Here is a 22793-nt window from a genome sequence, read left to right as displayed (position 1 = left end):
AAACATCCAACACTGGAACCATTTGCATTCTTCTGTCTCAATTAATAATACTAATTTTAAAGTCATTTTCTATTTAAACAGCTTTTTAAAACAATTTATTTGCCAATTTTAAATACAGGTTTATTTAAGACATTACATTTTCCACTTAGATACAGTGCTTATATAGTTCAATGTTATTTCCTTTCCTTGTGTACATGTTCCATATTCAAGTATTAAGAATGTCCAATAATTTACTATAGCAGCTAAACTTTAAAACTGTCACAGACTTGCCCACAAATTTGTGTCCTTCCATCTTTTACTGTGTGGGACAATTCTACATCTCCACTGGGATTTGCTTAATCAAGTTCTTCAATGGTGGGCCCTGAAGAAGCCCCACCAGATGGAGGAGCTCCCCAACCATGGAAGCCCTTCCTCCCCCAGGCATTCCTCCCGGTATGCTACTCTGATACAGCTTGGTGATGGTGGGGTTGCAGACTTGCTGCAGCTCTTTCTGATGATGTTCAGTCTTCCTTTTCTGCAGTCTGGTTCTTATCCAGTCGATCATTTCACTGCATTCGTCAAGACTCTTCTCTTTATCCTCATCACTGACTTTGCCTTGACGTTTTTCATCTTCAACAGTTGCTTTCACATTGAATGTACAGATTCAAGTGAATTCTTAGAGGACACCTTGTTCCTCTGCTTCTCATCTTCAGATTTATACTTCTTAGCTTCCTAGACCATACACTCAATGTCTTCCTTGCTCAAATGGCCCTTGTCATTAGTAATGGTAATCTGGTTCTCTTTTCCTGTACTCTTGTACAGAGAAGACACATTAAGGATGCCACTGGCATCAATACTAAAAGTGGCCCCAATCTGAGGAACACCACGGTGTGCCTGTGAGTTCAGACTTGCCAGCAGATTTTTATCCTTGGTCATAGCATGCTCACCTTCTTAACCTGAATGAGCACACCAAACTGATTGTAGTAGTAGGTGGTGAACGCCTGCATCTGCTTGGTAGGGATGGTAGTATATTGCTCAATGAGGACAGTCATGACTCCATCAGCAGTTTCAACACCAAGAGAAAGAGGACTGACATCCAACAGCAAGAGATCTGGAACATTCACAGATTTGTCTCCAGATAGAACGGCTGCCTGGATAGCTGTAACAGGGTTGATGCTCTTCTTAGTTCTCTTCCATTCAATAAGTCTTGAAGAAGCTTCTGAATCTTGGGAATTCTAGTAGAACCACCCACTAGGATGATATCATGGATCTATGACTTGTCTAATGTGGCATCTTGAAGGGCTTTCTCTACAGGGTCCAGGGTGCCTTCTGACAGAGATGAAGGTTGAAAAAAGATGAAAAGTTCAAAGATGAAAAGTTCAGCTTGCAGCTCTTCAAGCCAGACATGGGTAATCATGGGTAATGGAGGTACAGAAGTTGATTGCTTCATAGAGAAAATCTATCTCAATTCCCATTTGGATGCTAGAAGAGAGGGTATATTTATCTCGTTCACAAGCAGTATGGAGGTACCTGACAGCTCTCTAGTTCTCACTGATCTTCTTCTGTTTGCACTTGAACTCAGCAATAAAGTGGCTGACCATTCGGTTGTCAAAGTCTTCATCGACGTGGGTGTCTACAACTGTGGGTCTTACTTCATCTTCAGTTATGAGGATAAACACATCAAAAGTGCCACTTCCCAAGTTAAAAATCAACACATTTCTTTCAACCCCAACCTTTTTGTCTAAGCCATAAGCAAAAGCAGCAGCAGTTGGCTCATTGAGAATTCTTTTTTTTTATTTTATTTTAACTTTTTTTTTTTTTTTTTTTGGACAGGTAGAGTTATGTATAGTGAGAGAGACAGCGAGAAAGGTCTTCCTTCCATTGGTTCAAACCCCAAATGGCCGCTATGGCCAGCACTGCGCCGATCCAAAGCCAGGAGCCAGGTGCTTCTTCCTGGTCTCTCATGCGGTTGCAGGGGCCCAAGCCATTATGGCCATCTGGGGAGTGAACCAGTGGATGGAAGACCTCTTTCTCTCCGCCTCTGTCTCTGACTCTCTGTAACTCTGCCTTTCAAACAAATAAATAAATCTTTAAAAAAAAAAAAAGAGTAGTCATAGCATTTTTTTTATTGAATAAAGAAGTACAGTGCTTTTTATTTGTGATTTATCAGTGGATTTAGCATATTTGCGAGGTCTAACAATCACTTACCACTAATTCTAGAAAACTTCCATAACACAAAAAGAAACTCATTAATTTCACCCATTAGTGACCCATTAGTAGTCCCTCTCAATTCCCAATACCTGGCTTGCATCCAACCCCTGGCAAGAATCAATATAATTTCTGATTCTATTAATTTGCTTTTTCTGGATATTAAATAATGCCAGAATCATTAATGTAATAATCCAATATATGCCCTTTTGTGTCTGACCTCTATTACTTAGCATAATGATTGCCAAGGTCTCCCTTGTTGAATCACGTATCAGTATTTCGTTTCTTTTTATGGGTGAACAATATTCCAGTGTTTGTACATTTTGTTTCTCCATTCATCAATTGATGGCAATAAATTTCTTCCCTTTAGCTATCATGAATATTGATGGTAGAACACATTTTCAACTGCCTTGGATGTGTGTGTGTGTGTGTGTTTGTGTGATTTTGGATAATGTGGAAATTGTATATGTAATTCAAATAACCCAAAACATTTTTCAAAGCAGTTACACCATTCTAAATTATCATAAACTGTATGTACAGGAGTCCAATTTTTCTGCATCATCACCAACATCTGTTATTATCTCTTTTTGATGGGTGCCATAGTACTGTATATACAGTGATATCTTATTATGGGTATGATTTTAATTTCTCTAATGACTGATATTGATCATCGTTCTATGTGTCTATAAATTTAATGTTATTAATGTGATCATTTGTATCTCTTCCTTAAGGCAAAGTATATTAAATCTTTTTTGACACTTTAATTATTTCAATTGTCTTTTTAATTATTGAGTTGCTTGCTTTCTCCATAAATTCCGAATGCAAATACAAAATTAAATCTATTATTTGAACATATTTTCTCCCACCCTGTGGCTCATCTTTTTACTTACTTAATGGTATCCTTTCTTTTGAACAACAATTAAAAAAAAAATTGATGAACCCTAATTTTTTTACTTCACTTTTTTGTGCTTTGGTGTCATCCCTAAAAAAATCATCGCCAAATCCAATGTTAAGAATATCTGTGCCACCAGTGCCACTCCTCACTTGGCTAATCCTCTGCCTGCAGCACTGGCACCCCAGGTTCTAGTCCCGGTTGGGGCGCCGGATTCTGTCCCGGTTGCTCCTCTTCCAGTCCAGCTCTCTGCTGTGGCCTAGGGAGGTAGTGGAGGATGGCCCAAGTGCTTGGGCCCTGCACCCACATGGGAGAGCAGGAGGAAGCACCTGGCTCCTGGCTTTGGATCCGGACAGCGTACCGGCTGTAGTGGCCATTTAGGGGGTTAATCAATGGAAGGAAGACTTTCTGTCTCTCTCTAACTCTGCCTGTCAAAAAAAAAATACATATTTGTGACTACATTTTCATTTAATTCTCACATTTACATCTTTGAATCACTTGGAATTAAGTTTTTTTTTTTTTTTTAATGTGGTGTGTGATTGACTTTCAAATTCAATCTTTTGCATGTGGATATCCAGTTGTTCCAACATTATACGTTTAAAAGCCTATTTTCTAATTTGACTTTTCTGGAATTTTTGTCTAAACTCAGTTTATTTTTTACTTTATTAATCCCAGTATTTTTTCCCCTATAGGTCAATCTAGCTAAAAATTTTCAGCTTGGTGGATTTTTTTCAAATAACGGACTTTTCATTTGCTGATTTTTCTCTATTGTTATTATTCTCTATTTCATTAATTCCTGCACTAGTGTTTTTCTTTTATTTTTCTTGTTTTGAGTTTTTTTTTTTTTTGCTTAATCTTTTAGTTTAGTAAGGTGAATGGTTAAATTTTTGATTTGGGATCTTTCATTTTTTCTCCTTTTAATATAGTGATTTACAACTAAATTTCTAAGTATTTTAGCTGTGTGTCATAAATATCAATGTCTTAATCTCAAAATATTTCTAATTTATTTCTGTGAATACTTATTTTTAGATTTTTGCTTTTTCACTTTAAAAATTTTATTATGATACTGATTTCTAATTTCATTACACAGTATCTGAGTGCATACATAATATAATTTAAACTTTTAAATATTTTAGGATTTCTTCTGTGGTCTAAAATATGATATACAATACTTGTTTCATCTGTATTTTACAAGAAATATATTCTGTTGTTGGGTGGAGGGTCCTATAAAAGGAGGTTAGGTTTAGTTGCTGGGAAGAGAGTCCAATAAATGTCCATTATGTCCAGTTATTTTATACTTCTGTATATAAAGCCTTTTATTTCCTCCTGACCTTTTATCTAGTTTCTCTATAAATTCTTGAAATTGTGATATGGAATTCCTGACGTGTCACTGTTGAATTTTCTGTTTTTCCCCTTCAACTCTGTTATTTTTTTTTATCAAAACATTTTTTAGCCTCTGTGTTCAGCTGCAGATGGACTTACAGTTTTTAATAACAAGAGGTTGACCCTTTTATGAACATTAAATATCTGTTTTTTCACACTAACATTTAAATTGTTTTTATTTATTCAAAGGCGGAAAGAGAGAGAGAATCAGATAGCAAGCCCTCTCATCCACTGGTCCATTCCTCAAAGGTCCTCAAAGGCCAAAGCTGAACCAAGCTACAGCTGGGAGCCAGGAACTCTATCCAGTCTCCCCAGTGAGTGGCAGGAACCCAGTAATGGGAGACTTCACCACTTCCTTCCCAGGGGCTGCAATAGCTGGAAGCTTTACCCAGGAGCCAGAAGCAGGTATTGAATGTAGACACTTTGATATGAGATGTGTACTGAACTGTACACTTCAAATGGTTAAGATGTCAGATAATGGCAATACTCTAGTGATGAGCTTTTGGGGTGCTCCAAATTCATTGTGCCCTCTCCAATGGCTGTTGGACTGCTGCTTCCATGGCTGCATGATTATGAGGCTTTTGTTTTCATGATCACTTCAAGGATGGAGAGAGAGGGATGAAAATAACTTGAAATGATGTAAAGCTCGTGGTTCTTATTGAGATTCCATCTTTTTTGTGAATAATGCTCTTTGTATTGTTCTGGGCCTTTGGATAATTCCCCGAGTTCTTAAAATGTTGCTGGGATAGTCAAATCACATTTTTTGCCAGTTGGTGTTCTCTTTCTTCTGCTTCTTTTTTTTTTTTTATGGCAGAAAAGATTTCTGGAGGACTTTTCTTTGTCATTCCTATATCCCTGTGTATTTCAAACAGGGTTAACTGCTCATTATTAAATCATTCTATGCTTTTTATTCATATTCAAATAACGAGCATGTGGAGATTCAGGCCATTAATTTCTAAGGTATGCAATACATGCCCAAATCTATCACTTCCAGGATTATCCCCTTGTTTATAGGAGTAGCTGCAATCTTAAGGAACTAGGCCCCTTTCATAATGAATTCTATCACAGTGATTTTCAGATGTTTGATTTGGGGTATGATATCCCCAATGACTGATGGTTATCTATTGTACATTGTATAAAGAGCTCCTTTTAAAGCTAGTTTGAAAACACATTTAAATGCACAAAATCTTTTTTGTTATACATTTATAATGAATTTGTTTGTAATAAATAACAGATCTTGGTGGGTATTTAGGTATTTGTTAAGACTTTCCTGAGGATGCCCACATCCCATATCAGAGTGCCTAGATCTGAGTCTTGACTCTTCTGGAATCCAGATTCCTGGTGATGCACACGTTGGAAGGCACCTGTGATAGCTGAAGTAGCTGGGTTCCTGCCATCCATGGTTGGGGGATGTGGGGCAGACTGAGTTTCTCTCTTCTACTTGATCCAGTTTCTGTTGTTTCAGGCATTTGGGGAATGCATAAGTGGAAATCTATGTTACTCTGCTTATCAAATAAGTAAAATAAATTTTAAAACTCTTAAAAAGTATCCGTGTCTTTTCACTCTGGGAAAGGGAAAGACAGAGCAAAACATTACAGGATTTCCATGAGATGAGCTGAAGGAGATTTTTACAGCTCTTTTAATTGATATCTTTTAAATGACAACTGTTTTTAACCTCGTTCAGATGCAATTATCACAGACCACGGATTCTCTTTCTTTAGAACCCTGGAGGGGAAAGATGCACAATTATATTGTCAGATATTTAAACTGAAACAAAGTCTTAAATGCACATTTTACTTTTTATGAATAGTATTTAAATAATTAGAATTTTACTAAATAAGACAAAAAGCACCAGATATACTTCTCACTGCTTTATATAACTATTCACTGAATTCAAAATGCTAATTTCCATTAGCTGTACTTCATAATGATATACACTGAACACAATACTCTTTATTTACGCAGGATTTCAATGAATGCCAAAAAAAGAGAGGAAGTGAAGATTTTGTGCATTTAAATATTTTTCAGTCTGGCTTTAAATAGAGTTCTTTATTTATAAATAAAATTCTTTATTGCTTATCTTGGGCAATGCATACCCAAAGTGGAGGAAAAGCTTTCAGGAAAGTCACTAATGTAACGAATGTTAAACACAACCCATCAGGGTTCATAAAGCACTTTGTGATATACCAGCTGCTGCAATTCAAAATTACTTCCTGTAACATTCACATTATGAAGAAAACTTTTTAAAGGCCACTTCAAAGAAGAGCAATTTATAGAATTTGGGATTCAACGGAAGTCTAGATTCCAACGACTCTTTAGGCACACTTCTGACCATTTTAACTACTGAAACTCTATCATCTACTAAAAACTCCACTTAATTAAGCATTCTGCTGCCTCAATATGCTGTTTTCCCATTGTTCATGAGCCTTTTCTAAAATATATGATGTACTCTGACTTGTCTAATAATAAGTTTCCCTGGACATCTAAAAACGGATCTACTGATAAATATTACACAGAGAGCCAAAAATAAACTGAATCCCATTCATACTAAGAAGTAGTAACTACTAAGTTAAAAGGAACAAGGTCATTGTTCTACGAGAATGACAGCTTGTACAAGTGTACATTGAGTCAGCAGTAGCGCAGACACTCGAATGTCTAAAGCCCTGGATTCTGCCCTTGCTTGATGAGCACATGGCCTTGGGTGAATTGTGTAAACATTCTGTGTATTGCTTTCCCATTTATAAAATAATAATGACATTATTCATATGCAAAAGTGCTAAGTAAAAATGGATATTTATACATAATAGCTATTTTTTAATAAGCAAAAAAGTGTGTTATGTAGTACAAGATTGACTTGGGAGTCTCCAAGGTGTTAACTTCTGGACTTAGTAAGGGTAAGCAGGAAATCAGAGATCTTTTTCCCCAGGGGAAGTAACTGGAAAGTTCAGGAATTTTTCTTTTAAATAGTATTGAGAGTGATTGATTTCTGTGTTCAAGGAACAATCTTCAGATGATCTGTGCTGTTTCCCATGGGCTTCTGGCTAGAGGATTTTATTAGCATAGCTTTACTGTATTTAGTGATTGACCCTAAGGATATTTACTGTTCCTAAAGGTTGACTATGCTGCAAACCTAATTCATATCCTGGGAGGCACCAGCAGTGGTTCAAATAATTGGTCTCTAACAATTCATGTGTGAGAACTTGATTGGGTTCCCAGCTCCTATAAATCCAGTTATAACTTGCTGCAGCAATAGTGTCTGGGCCAGTGCTGTGGTGCAGTGGGTTAAACATGGACTGCAGTGCAGCATCCCATATGGGCACTGGCTTGAGTCTAGGCTGCTCCACTTCGGATCCAACTCCCTGCTAATGTGCCTGGGAAAGCAGCAAAGAATGGCCCAAGGGCCAGGGCCCCTGCACCCAAGTAGGAGACTCAATAGAAGCTCCTGGCTGCAGCTGGCTCAGCCCTATCTGTTGCAGCCATTTGGGGAGTAAACCAGTAGAAGGAAGATCTCTTTCTCTCTCTACTTCTCTTGCTCTGTAAATCTGCTTTCAAATAAATAAATGAATTATTTTTTTTAAAAAAAAGAGTTGTGTCATAGGTAAACACAGTCCCAGTCTTGCTTCAAAGCTGCAGTGACAGGGAAATTAGGAAACCGAGTGGCTGAAAACTAGTTTGACAGGCACCAGCTTTTAGTGGGTGATAGACAAAGTCAGCTTCAGGACGTTATCCCAGAGTTGATTTTATCATTATCAGAGCAATATCTGTCCATCATTAACAAATAGGTTTGTTGATAACCAACACTTGTCTAAGTAGACTGTAATTTAGACTGTCTTTGTTGAAGTATGCTGATAAAGTTCGAGAGAAAGGCTGAACATAAGTGAAATTTGAATGATTAATCCTGAGATGACACCTGAAGACTACATGTTGACAAACTGACACAGGTGACAAACCTAACATGGGAAAAGTTTCACAAATGCTTTCCGCACTGCGTTCAAGGCCAAATAACTGCTGTGGAGGAGTGATAATATGAGATCACTGGGAAATGCGAATTGAGATTAATCTCTATTCTGGAAGACAACAAAACAAGCATCGAATTTGGTAGGAACTGACCAGGGCTCTTAGTTGATGATTCTGTGTATCTGGAATAATCCTGTCTTTAGCCATGCATAGTCATAGAGATTTTATTTTGTCTCAGGTTTCTCACTTATAAAATATGGGTGAGAACAGCAGATTAAAAGGAAGATGCTGGCCAGTGCCATGGCTCAATAGGCTAATCCTCAGCCTTGCGGCGCTGGCACACCGGGTTCTAGTCCCAGTCAGGGCACCAGATTCTGTCCCAGTTGCCCCTCTTCCAGGCCAGCTCTCTGCTATGGCCCCGGAGTGCAGTGGAGGATGGCCCAAGTGCTTGGGCCCTGCACCCCATGGGAGACCAGGAGAAGCACCTGGCTCCTGCCTTCAGATCAGCGTGGTGCGCCGGCCGTAGCACGCCAGCCGCGGTGGCCATTGAAGGGTGAAGCAATGGCAAAGGAAGACCTTTCTCTCTGTCTCTCTCTCTCTCACTGTCCACTCTGCCTGTTAAAAAAAAAAAAAAAAAAAGGAAGATGCTATGTTGAACTTTAATCATGGATAACAAGGAAAAATTTTTATTCACATGCCTTTCAATATGTGGGACATACAAGGAAATTTGTTCCTTGCTTATTTGAAATCCATATGTAATTAAGCATCCTCTGTTTTCATTTGCTGAATATGGCAATTCAGATATGGATAATAATATGTTGGGAAGATTAATTAACATGTATTGAACATTTAGAACTGTTCCAACACAATGTGAGTTAGTTAGCGTTCATTAAAATTAGAACTACTATCACATTAATGTGCATATAAAATACTTATGAATTGAGATATATTTCCCATTTACAAATATGTGGCTATTTTCACATCTAAAAGTCATGGTCATGTTATGATAATAATTATTTACTGTATACTCATGCTACTTGAGCCCTACCTTCTAGCATAAGTGGCAACATAATGTTTATCTTACTGTTGAGGGTTTTTTTTTTTTTTTTTTTTTTGAGAAATCAAACCTTTAGGAATTCATTGCTTGTATTGTAGTTAGGATATCTGCTCCCTAATTTGGTTATCTTTCCATTATAGAAAAATAGAATGATGACTGGCTTCGCATGAGTGGGTCAACTAGCTGGACTCTTTCCAAGCACTGATGGGTGAAATGAAATTGCCTTAATTCAAATTATATTTCATTTATTTTATAATGAGAAAAATGGAAAGGGCTAATATTTCAAAGTAGAGTGGTCCCCCAATAACTGAGTGGGATTGTTTTCAAGACCCTCACAAATACCAACATCTGTGGAGGCTCAACTCCCTTTTCTGAAATGGCATTGTATTTGCATATAACCTATGCATTTACTCCTTATTTTTAATAAAAAGGCTTGAAATAAACTCTAAAATATTTATAATATCTAATACAATATAAATGATTTGAATAACTGTTGCACTGTACCATAGAGGGAATAAGAAAAATCTGTACATGTTCAGTACAGACGCAATTTAATTTTTGAATATTTTCACTTCATGATTGAGTTGAGTCCATGGATGCAGAATCTGCAGATACAGAGGACTGGTTTATGCAGCTGGATGTCTTGTTCCCTAGGAGGACACAGAGAGCCCCCAAGAGACTTGGGGATTAAGAAGAAAAGAAAGAACACACCTTTCCCACCTGACGGCCTTGGGAGTTGGCAGCCTTCCCTGAGCTCTCCAGCCAGTATGGCATGTGGCTATAGATGACTGCATGGAAATCCCAGGGAGGTGGCTACGGATAATGCAAGCCAAGTGCTCTTCTCATACAAGCGTGCTGAAGGGACATAAATTGCTCTCCATATGACCACAAGTTTGCAGACAGGACACGAGAGCCGCTTGTGCACAGTAGCCTTGACTTGCAGATAAGATATGGACTTCATAACCAGAGACCCAGTGATAAAACTGGTGTTTCTGTAGATATCATCACAAAACAATTCAAATCACTGATTAGATGCCATCTCTGAGAACAAGATGTCACATGGCCCTCTCAACTTCAAACCCAACGCCTCTCTAGCAGGAAAAGAGGCCGGGATGTACTTAAAATGTCTTCCTGAATCAAGAGAAATGCTGGAGTGGCTATCACCGTGGCTGAAGTCGAATTTAAGATGAAGGGGACGTCTATTTATTGTAGCTAAAGGCAGTCCCATTTCTCAGCTTTCCCCCAGCGCTCTGTGTGGTATGACTTGAAGATTTGTGCTTGCCTTTCATAATGATAAAACCAGTCTAAATACTGCTTACATCATACACATCCACAACAAACTTATGTAAAGGTTTAAATGAACACCTTATTGTATATATGAAAACCTTTATAGAGAAGTTAAAGGGAGCACTGATTGAGCACCTACTATGTCTCAGACACTGTGCTAGGTGCTTTATAAATGTATTTACTTTGATCTTGGCCACAATCTTAAGATGTTTGATATTTTACAACTATTAAATAAACCTAGGCTAAAAGAGACTGATTAATTTGAGCAAGTCAGACAGCTTATAAATACTAAGGCTTGGATTTGAATGAGAGCTGCTCACGTCAACATAGAAGCTCTCTGGGGTATCACAGTGAAATCTCTCCCTGCTAAGCACCATTTGTTATCAGTAGTCACTGTTCAGCTTAACCATGGATAACCCAAGTGAATTTCATAGGGATCTTTTAACTCTCTTCTATTTATATGTCAAAAGTCTAATCAGAGGTAGCAGCTTTGGGACTAGAAAAATTTTGGCAAAAACAATTTTTAACTTCCTCCATCAAAATAAATACATATAATACAGAAAAATGTGTTTATTTCACCCCTGATGACAGGAGAAAGAGCAATTGGATTTTTTACAAAAGTCTTGGGTTAGAAACAACAAAAGCAACAGAATGGCCCTAGAATTTCATTCTAAAAAAAACATGTTTTTCACTAAGAGGAAAAGATACTGAGGGTACATTTGAAGTTGGCTTTAAGTGATGACTGCATGGAGTCCTCCTCACCATATCAAGTTCAAGAGATATTGTCTGGGATGCCCTCATCAGCTCTTAATTAAATCCTGACCACATGGTGTTCCTTCACAGAGAGTTCAGACTTCCTATAAGATTTGTCTGTTAATCCTGGGTCAACACTCTAGAAATTGGCATAAAAGGTTAAGTTTCCACATATATTTATTTCCATTAAAGTAGGACGCTGAGGATTTTTCTTCTTTTTTAAATGATGTTATGGACATGTTGAAACTTCAAGGTGATGTCTCTGGCAGTTTATCTCATTTCATCATTTTTCCTGGAAATTTCTCATCAATTAATTTGTAATCTACTTTGCCGATTTTGCTGCAAGTGCATTTTCTTAATTAGCCTATGTGAACGGACATTTCTTTTTTCAAAAATGACTGCCTGGAGAACATTATTTCAGGCTCACCACTGCCTAGGAAAATAAAAAGCTCTCTACAGAATTGAGAGAAAAGAATCTCAAAGGGTATTATTTCACTGTTAAGCATGGTTTGACAAAACAAATTCAATTAAATTGCTCACATTAGAGTCATTCTCCTCTTGCTACTGAGACTGAAAAATGGATTGGTCTAAATATCTTGATGAAATAGTCACAGAATGCACATTTTATCATGGAGACAAATCACTTCACATAAATTGAAAATATAATGCAATCAATGTTTTACATATTGCCTTTAAGACATTTTTTGTGAAAAAAATCCATCTTGATGCCACACTCTCATTGATCCCAGAAAACTTTAGCTTTTTAAAATACATCTCAGATGCAGGAACTAGATTTTTCACCTTAAAATAATTAGAACCAAATGACACCAAATGCCTACATCTATGAAAAAAGGAATGACTAAGCTAGATTACGCTTAATTTAAACATTTCAGCTCTGCAAAAAAAGACTTTCAAAAGAATCATCAAAAGAGAAACCACAGACTGGCAGAAAATATTTTCAAAAGACAAATCTGGTAAAGAACTATTATACAAAACTTAAAAATTTTAAAACTAAAATTAAGAAAGAAAAAAAAAATGGGCCAAAGAACTTACTAACAATCATCTCAACAAAGACTGAAAGACTGTATACAAGTGGTAAAGAAGCATACAGCAAGGTGCTTCATATTGAATGTCATCAGGGAAATTCAAATGAAAACAACAAATAGACATCATTACATCCAGTTATATGTGGCTGACATCCAGTTTATGGCAACAGTGACATTGGTAAGGAGTAGAGCCATTGGAGTTCTCATCCATTGCTGATGGGAATCCAAAATGGTACAGTCACCATGGAAGGCAGTTTAACAGTTTCTTACAAAACTGAATGTAATTTCACCATATGACCCTGCAATCATACTCCGTGTATTTATCCAAAAGTGATGAAAATTTATGTCCACACCAAAATCTGTGCATGGACTCATCATTACCAATGATGCCCTTCAGAAGGTGAACAGAAAATAAACTAGCACATCCAGAGAACAGAATATTGTTCAGCACTAAAAAGGAATGAGTGATAAAGCTATGGAAATGCATACCGCAAACTTAAATGCATGCTACTCAGTGAAAGAAGCCAATCTGAAAAAGACAGCATACTGCATTACCCCAATTGTATGACTTTTTTTAAAAAGGCAAAATTATGGAGGCAGTAAAAAGATAAGTTCGTACTTGCATTATTCTAGAGATTTCAACATTTCATGGAGCAGAATAATTTAAAAGATCACTAGCATTTCCTCTGTCTCTAAAATAATTTTAAAGAATTCCTGTGGAATTATAAAAATTTACCCATGTTAACAGATTGTGCTGAAAGTTACAAAAATGTTTCATTTGTAACCATAAAATTTTTTCCCAGAAACCTATTATTTAAGAAACACAGACTTTATGCATTCCATAAATACAGCTTTAAGAACATAGTGATTCTTCCCACCATACCCACCCTCCCAGGCTTCCTCCTCCTCCCTCTCCTATTTCCATTCTCATATTATTACTAAGATCTATTTTCAACTAACTTGATACACATATGATGAACTCTACACTAAGTAAAGAGTTCAACAAAGAATATGAAACAAAAACTGTTTCTCAGCAACCCAGGAGCCAGAAACTCCACCTGGGTCTCCCACCTGGGTGATAGAGACCCAAGTACTTGGGCCATCTGCTGCTGCCTCCGAGCCTCATTGGCAAGAAGCTGGATGGGAAGTTTGGAGTAGCCAGGACTCAAACTAGACACTCTCCTATGGAACGCAGGTGTCCCAACTGCAGCTTAATTTGATTCACCACAATGCCCACCCCTTAAACTGAAATTTAAACAACTGGTTCATTGATCTAAAGTCAAATCACAAGTTCTCATTCAGAGTTCTAGTTACAATGACATTAAGTTGTTTAAATGGCAATATAGAATGCCACGTCAGTACCTTCCAGGTTATTAACAATATTCAACAAATACAATCGGTAGTTTTATCAGTAAATTCATGGTATATTAATATATTGCTAATTAATAATTCATGTATAATATATAGTAAAATATTGAACGGATAGCTTTTATTTTTTAAGACATTTATTTATTTGAAAGGTAGTGTTACAGAGAGAGGGAGCGATGTCTTTCATCTCTGGTTCACTCCCCAAATGTCTGCAATAGCTGGAGTTGGGCCAGGCCAAAGCCAGGAGCCTGGAATTCCATCTGGGTCTCCCTCATGGGTGCAAGGGCAAAAGCACTAGGGCCATCTTCCACTGTTTTCCCAGGTGCATTAGCACGGAGTGGGATCAGAGGTGGAGCAGCTGGAACTCAAACTGGCACCCCTATGGGATACCTGCATTTCAGGCAGCTGCTTAACCCACTGTGCCCTGATGCCAGCCTGTTATTCTGCATTAAAAAGCCAATCATAACAATGTAAAACTAATTCAAAAATTGAAATGTAAACAGAAATAAACAAAAAACAATATTTGATACTCTAGATCTTGCTATTATAGAAACATACACCAAAAATTGAGAAAGCTTGCATGAAGACAGAATTTGATAGGCTATCTGAGAATTATTTCCAAGTTGGGGCACTTCTAGGGTAAAAGGGCACTACTATTAATGGCAGAACAGGTCAATCCCAACTCCCGTGAAGGGTCTACTGGTCGCCTGAGTTATTTAGTCTCATTAAATAATGGAGAGGGGTGAGTTCTGGAATAGAAGTTAAGACACTTGTGACACCTGCATCCCATAACAGAGTACTGGATCTGCTTCTCATTCCAACTACCTGCTAATGTACACCCAGGGACACAGCCAGTGATGGCTCAATTACTCTCATCCATGTGGGAGACCTGGATTGAGTTCCCAGCAACTTGCTTAGTCCTGCTCCAGCTCCAGTTGAGGACATTTGGAAAGTGAAACAGCAGATAGGCTCTCTCCTCTCTTCCCTTCTCTCTCACGCTCATTAAAAAAAAAAAAAAAAAAAAGAATGGAGTAGATGTAAGAAGACCAAGGCGGGGGAGGGAGGAGGGTGTCTCTGCACTGGAATCAAAAGGGATTTGGACTCAGATTGGAGGTATATAGAAGCCAGACAGCACTTCTGAAGACAGCTGCCATGGCAAGAGCTGGGCTTCCTTCTGAGCACGGGGAAGCTGTGGAAGCAGAATGCATGGACCCACGTTAGCAGAAGTGGTTACCTTGGAAACAAAGAGGAGGAGACAACTGAGAGATGTGGAGGCAGAGTGGAGAGAATGTAGGAGCTGCCATTGAGGGAACAAGGCAGTTCAAGTTCAAAGACCTTGGAGGGTGCCAATTTCCTAGTTGTACACTCTTCTCTCCTTATAAACTCCTTATTGCCCTTTTATTGGGCTTGGAGCTGCATATTCAAAAACAGCCCTTTACAGTGTGGAAGCAGCCTGTAAGTTCCAAACATCATGAAACGCTGCTGCCCAAAAAATAGAAAACTCTGTGGGTGAGCAGACAGATCAGGTGACCTCTCAAAGGTAATATTTTCTTATGCCACTAAAGCATGCCTAGTGTGTAAAAGGAGTAATATATTAAACCCTGTTCTGCTTGAGGGGTCTTCCAAAAGTCTCCAGATATTAGCTAGCTGAGATCTCTTCATCCTTCAAAATTAAAGTAAAAGGCAATTCAGCCTGGGAATTAAAATGCTTCCAAGATTTCTTATTCTGCCCTTTAAGAGTAGAGTTAGGGAAGTTTCAGATAAGAACGGATATTATGTTGTAAAACCTAAAATGAATGATGAAAAATATTCTTAATGTGAACAGAAAAGCAAGCAATTTACTAATCTGTATCCTCCACCTGCTACCACCACTCCTATTGTTCTGGAGAAAATCATTTCAAAACTTGTCAGCCTACCTAGGAAATATTTACATTTTGCATTTTTAGTTAGAATGGGAAGAAAATGAATAATTCTGCCCTGGGATTCAGACCAAAGCTTTATAATTTTGTTGTGTGTTGCAGCTGTGAAATGCTCATTTTTGACACTATTCTTGCTTTTATTAACTTGGATACAATAGGCTTTTTAAAGCATTATTTTCTTTCCACATGTCAGAGATGTGCTTAGGAATGATTTTTCCAGGAGGCTCAGTATATTCACAGACCTATAGGCAGGAATCTTTTTTTTTTTTTTTAAGTAAGAATTCAAGTAAGAACTGCAGCTGTAGACCTTAGGTAGATTTTGAGAAAAGTTAATATTCAGTTGTTACAATCACAAGTCTCAGAACAACTTGTAGAAATATCATTTAATTTTAACAATTTATGACAGTCATTTGCTTCTGAATCCACTTGCTAGGCTCTGGTCATGCCCGGGAGTAATTAATTCTCAGCCCAATGAAAGCTGTCACCTCCTCTACCAGGTGGGGAATAAGTGTGTCTCTTTGTTCTCAGCAATGAATTCACTTTTCAGGCAATGCAAATGGGAAACATACACAGGAAGGGAAAATAAAACCAGCATACATCAAGAAATCACAGAGACATGGAAAGGAGTAACAGCTTTTCTTTTTTTTTTTTTTTTTGAGAAAATATCAGATCTCACTGTGAAGTGAAATGTATACGTAAATTTAGAATATTCTGGGGAGATGTGAAACTATTTCAACTTTAATCATAAGCCATTGATTCCTTTGTAGAATGTGCCCAGGGCAAACGAGATACCAGAAAGCCAGAGGAATTAGAAAGTGATGTACAGGAACAAAAGCAAAGCTGAAAAGCACAAGATTGGTATATGCCTCATATATGATTTCAAAATAATATTTCAGAGAATTTCATATTAAAAAGGCATATTAAAGTAATAAATATGTGTGGGGATGAGTTATGAGAGAATACAAATTACATTCTAGAGGACCTAAGATAATTATTGGGGAAAATCAGAGGCACAGACAAATGATAAATCACATATACAGCCAAAGTTGAAAGGTCAAGCCAAATGACCCGAGTGGTGGGAAAGAGCAGTTGGGGCCATTTTTCTGAGAAGAAACAAGAGATTTTATTTCTTGTGCCAGATTTGAGCTAGGATCCTTGGAATGGGAGAGGAAATGAAGAAGTGAATGGGAGAAGAAACATCTGGAAAAATGAAGATTTCTTCTCCATTCCTGATCCTCCAAAGTGTGCAAATTTTAAATTCTTCAGAGTCAATCTCTAATATCCTTTGTTTAATTTATAAAGAAATATAATATACAACATTCCAGGAAAGGTAAACAGACAACTTAACAATAAATGCATATGGATTTAGAGTTGATATCAGAGATGTTTCTTTATTTCCTGATTGTCACACACAGGTATAAATGACTTTTCTGAGACAAAAACCACACAGAGCCAAAGGTTAAGGAAAGAATCAGATGGAATGCCTGTGATAGGTGATGGGATGTTGAGGAAGACTAAGCAAGTGGGGCCAAGGTAACCCGTAAGATCTTAACAGGTTGTGACAAAGCTACAAAAGTGCTTTTTTGAACTTCAAGAAATAATAAATGAGTTGTTTTCAGGTATTCTTCTCTCAATACACCTACTTCATGAAGAATTACTTGAGGATAGGAGTTGGAGTGAGAAATGAGTTCTTATTTTATGAGCTTCCTCTCTCCCATTTCAATTTTACAAACACATTTAGAAAACAAAGCCATCTATTCAGAGTGTCAGGGAAGGAGAGTGTATAAGAGTGGTAGAAGAGAATGCAGGTAACAAAGATTTCCTCCTCACCTAAACTCTAGTCAGCCCTCTATGAACTCTCTTCTCAATGAGACCCCAAGCTTTAGACTTCCTTGTTTGTCCAATTTTAGCAAGAATCCTGCTTACTTCAGCAAGAATTCCCCACTCTCAATATCTGATCAGCTTTGATATCTGCTCAAAGCCCTCATTCTCTATGCCCCAGGAACTATCTGTTCACCCTTTCCTGCACTTCAGCAAGAATTCTTAACATTGGTTTAGCCAAAATTCCCCTTATTCCTGATATGCTTGTTAGGATTTTCATCCACCAACACCTGTTGCCACTCACACTGCTATACATTCCCCTTCCCTTCTGTTAAGTGATGAGTCTGATCTTTGTCACCTACTAAAAAAAATTCATTGTAGCTGCCACCTATGACAAGAATCTGATTTATTATTTTTTATCAAGTGTCTCGAATAATTTTGCTCTTTAAAAAAAAAGATGCCTCTAGATTTTTCAAGTACTTGCTATGCGGATTTTAGGAGAGAAAGAATGGAAGAACAGAGGTCTAGCAGAAATATTACACTAAATTTTGATGATAGCAAAGTGGGCTTTAGTAATTTTGGGGACTACATGCACATGGTAGTTATTTCTAATCCAGGCCTTGAGTCGATAGAAAAGAAACACTTCCAGATAAGATCAAACAGCAAGGTGCTGTCTAATGGATAAACAAATGACCTCACAAGGCTGGAGATTAGAATCTTGTAAGGTCAGGTGCACCACTGCTTTCTTTCAGGCAGCTGAAGTAAGAAAGAGGTGGATATTTAAAAAAAAAAAAAGGCAAGCAAGGACACTTCAAGCTATGGCAAGGAGGCTGGGAGGCTGATGTATCTAGCACCTGCATTCCAGGCACTGTGCAGGGGCTTGATTTTAAATCCTAATGGCTTACAAAACAGTCCCAAAAGTTAGAGGGTATAGACACTTAGAGAAATCCTTTAGCAAAAGCTTCAAGACATCTTTTTAATTCACATAATTCACATTAAAAAATGCACCTCCAGGAATTAAGGGTGTTACCTACAGCACATTTCAAACATTAAGATGGTCAATAGCCCTTCTTTCTCCCTAATGCAAAAGTCATACTTAAATAGACCATTGCGTATTAAGGTAGAAGCTAAAAAGTAAAACTGAAGAAAAGGCCGTTTATTTCAGTTATATATACTGGAAAAATCTGTGCTGCAATTCTAGATGATTGATTCTGGGGAAGAATTATACATGGAAGGTGCATGAAATTGTTTTCAATTGATTTCTATTATTTTATACTTACCAACCTCTAAACTAAATGGACCAAAAATGTGAGATACTTAACAGTAAGATGGTTAACCCACAAAGCTACTCCATTGCCTATGCTGATGATTCTGAGGTTTTAGGTCATGGTCAGTACGCATCAAAATCATCTAAGGGGTTTGTTACATGTCTGCATTCCTGGGCTCAACCCACATCCACTTACTGGCTGGGCTGTAAATATTTGCCTTTAAGCAAGTCCCCCAGCACAACATCATGAACCAAAAGTTTGGGATCCAATGCATTACTTCTTTTGTGAAGCTCCTCAACTCCCTAACTTGACGTTATTCCAAAAATAACACAATCAGTCAAAAAAGATAATATAATACTGAAATATGTAAGTAGCAGAAATGACCACCCTCATCTCCCCAAGTCCTTCCCTGGGATGCTTCCAGTGCTTCCTGTTTCCAGTGCTACAGCTGGTGGCTTTTCTAATTGATCTGTGCATGTGACCAGGAGTTACTGCTTTTATTATCATTCTGGACTCCTTTTAGAAGAGATTCTAAAAGTACAAGCTCTCAGGCTCTACTCTGCTGGAGGATCTGATCCTGCAGGTCTGGGCCTGCTACCAAAGATCTATCTTTGCCAAAAGTACTCCCCAGTGAATTTTGAAATCACCTAGGGTTGGGAATCAACCAAAACATTGACCGACATTGAGAGCTTGTTGGAAACAGAATCTCAGGTCCCACCCCATATCAACTGAAATAGAGTCTGCATTTCAAAATGTCCAGGTGATCTTTAAACCATCCAAAGTTTGAAAAGGACTGAGTCTGTGTGCCACAAATCTGCTGAACTAGGTCAGTGATGCCCAGGTAAGAATTTATTATAAAATAGAAAAAGAAGCAAAACTTGAGCTAAAGACGTAGCCTGTGGCTTGATGGAAAAGAACAGAAAGCAATGCTGAAATGCCCTACAGGTGAACAACATATTTCAGGAGCAATCATTTTCCCTGAGATGGACCAGGTCCCTGAAGAGCCTGCTGGACAGGGGTTGATTGTGATTTTACTGGGCTTCGTTTGCTAGACATCCTGCTCTTGACTTCCAGGTGAAGCCTGGAGTGCCACAGATTAACAAGCTTCCAGCTGCTAGTGTTATTTTGAGGGTAACTTTAGGCGTGATTGTATATGTTTGCCTCACTTTATATTGTACATTAACTGTCTCTCTGTTTACTTATAGGGCATTACTAAAAGTAATCAACTTAAAATATGTCCCTTCTGTGTCTCTCTGTCTACCTTCTCTTCTATCAGCACACACACTGAAAATCAAGAGTGCAGCAGAAAGATCCCAAACAGCAAACCAGAAGGACGAGGTTTCAAACTCTTCTTTTTCTACATTGTATTCAAAACACAATCCAATGAACTCCTAAACTGTGCCAGGGACTTCAAATCAGACCTGAAAGAAACATATTATTCTAGAGCTGGTGTTGTGGTACAATGGGTTAAGCCACTGTTTGCTATGCTATGCCAAATTCCAACATCAAAGTACCGGTTCAAATCCAGCCACGCCACTTTTGATCTAGCTTCCTACTAATGTGTCTGGGAAGGCAGTGTAGGATGGCCCAAGTACTTGGGACCCTGGCACTCACGTAAGAGACCAAATGAAGTTTCTAACTCCTTGCTTCAGCCTCTCCCAGACCTGGCTGTTGTGGTCATTTGGGGAGTGAATTAGTGGACAGAAGATTCTCTCTCTGTACTTCCCTCTCTTTCCATTACTCTGACTCTCAAATAAATAAATAAATCTTTTTAAAAAGTATTATTCCAATTTTAATATTTTGGCATTAAATCTCTAAGAGTTTTTTTTTAGAAATCCAAATTTTGTCTGAAATTACACTTCTGATAAGGGACAAAAACCATCTAAACCCAAACTTTGAGTCCTATTATATAATGCTACAATAATGAAGACAAGTAAGAGGTATCAGCATGAGACAATGGGACAAAGACAATTCAGTGGGAAAATGATAGTCTTTTGAAAAAAATGGAGCTTTAAAAATGAGATATCCTTATTAAAATAGAAAGAGAAGAAAAAGTACAAAAGAAATTTGGTTGATAAACTACAATATGTACAAAAGTAAATTCGAAGTTTATCACCAGCGTTGGGCTTTTAGCCTAGTGGTTAAGATGCTAGTTAAGCTATCTGCATCCCATAGCACAGAATTTGGATCCTAGTTCCAGCTATGCTCTTGATTCCAGCTTTCTGCTACTGCACACCCGGAGAGACAGTGGTGATGCCTTATTTTGGTTCCCATCATCCACAGGGGAGACCTAGATTGAGTTCCCAGCTACCAGCCCTGGCCCAGCACAGTCTGCAACTATTGTGGGAAGTTGAGGACTGAACACCAGGCAGGAACTCTCTTTTTCTGTTTCTCTGTCTCTCTCTCCCTCCCTGCACCCCCAACCCATTTGGCAAACAAAAATATATTTTTTAATTACAATGTGCTGAAATTCAAATTCTAAATATTTACAACTTACAAAAAGAAACATGAGAAAATTCTTATACTCTTCACTTTCACTTTTCAATGAAAGAGTTCTTAAATCTAACATCAAAAATACAATCCATAAAAGAAAAAGGAGATAGATTACATAGATTACATTATCTCAAAACTAAGAATTCCTGTCTTTAAAAAAAAAAGCAATTAAGAGAGTAAAAAGAGAAGACATAGAAAGTAATATTTATAATCATATATTTGAAAAAAGATTTGTATCCAGAGGATATTAAAAAAAAAAAACTCTGAAAACTCATTAATAAATAAACAATCAACCTGACTTAAAATTGGGCAAAAAATGGGCCAGCATTGTGGCACAGTGGGCTAAGCCAATGGCTGCCACTTAGGATCCCATATCAAAGTGCTGTTTCAGAGCCTAGTAGCTAAGCATCCAATCCAGCTCCCTGGTAATATGCCTGGAAGAGCAACAGGGGATGATCCAGGTACTTAAACCCTGCTCATGGGTTCTGCCAGGCCCAGCCAGACCTTTGCAGATATTTAGAGTGTGAACTAACAAATGAGGGATCTCTTTCTCTCTGTCTTGCTTCTATCACTCTTTCAAATAAATAAATTTTCTAAAAATCCCTTTTTTAAAAAAAATTGTGCAAAACAATTGAACAGACAAATCTTTTAAAAAAAAAGAATGGCAAATAATCATATGAAAAGATTTTCAACACCATGGATAATTCAAATTAAAATCACATTGAGGCTTTGGTACCTGAAGCAGTGAATATGCCATTTGGGACACTTATCCCATATCAGGGTGCCCAGCTGCAACCAGCCCTGGTCCTGATTCCAGCTACCTGAATATATGAACCGTGGGAGGCAGCAAGTGATGCTTCAACTGGTTGAGTATTTGACACCCATGTGGGAAACCAAACTGAGTTCCCAGCTCTTGGTTTTAACCTGGTCAAACCATAACTGTTTGCAAGCATTTGAGGTAGTAAAGCAACAGAAGGAAGATTCTCCCTCTCTCTTTCTGCCTGTCAAATAAAATACGTACAGTTTGAAGCTTTAAACATTACAATTGTCGGCTACCAGTGTTAATGTCCTCTGACTCAAAGTAAGAAGCAATGGAACGCATGTTGATGTTAGTTTAGCAAAGCAGAGGTGGGAATGTAGAAAATTTCAACATTTGGCCGGCGCCACAGCTCACTAAGCTAATCCTCCGCCTTGTGGCGCCGGCACACCGGGTTCTAGTCCCGGTCAGGGCACCGGATTCTGTCCTGGTTGCCCCTCTTCCAGGCCAGCTCTCTGCTGTGGCCAGGGAGTGCAGTGGAGGATGGCCCAAGTGCTTGGGCCCTGCACCCCATGGGAGACCAGGATAAAGCACCTGGCTCCTGC

General features: G+C 38.1%; 1 pseudogene; it reads right to left on the bottom strand.

The window, feature by feature from the left end:
- Nucleotides 1–335: 335 nt before the first annotated feature.
- Nucleotides 336–22533, bottom strand: LOC133751189 (heat shock cognate 71 kDa protein-like; annotated as a pseudogene).
- Nucleotides 22534–22793: the final 260 nt, after the last annotated feature.

The sequence above is a fragment of the Lepus europaeus genome, chromosome 22 (assembly GCF_033115175.1).
Source record: "Lepus europaeus isolate LE1 chromosome 22, mLepTim1.pri, whole genome shotgun sequence".
Lineage (NCBI taxonomy): Eukaryota > Metazoa > Chordata > Mammalia > Lagomorpha > Leporidae > Lepus > Lepus europaeus.
The sequence above is the reverse complement of the archived record's forward strand: the minus strand, read 5'-3'. Positions and strand labels throughout refer to the sequence as shown.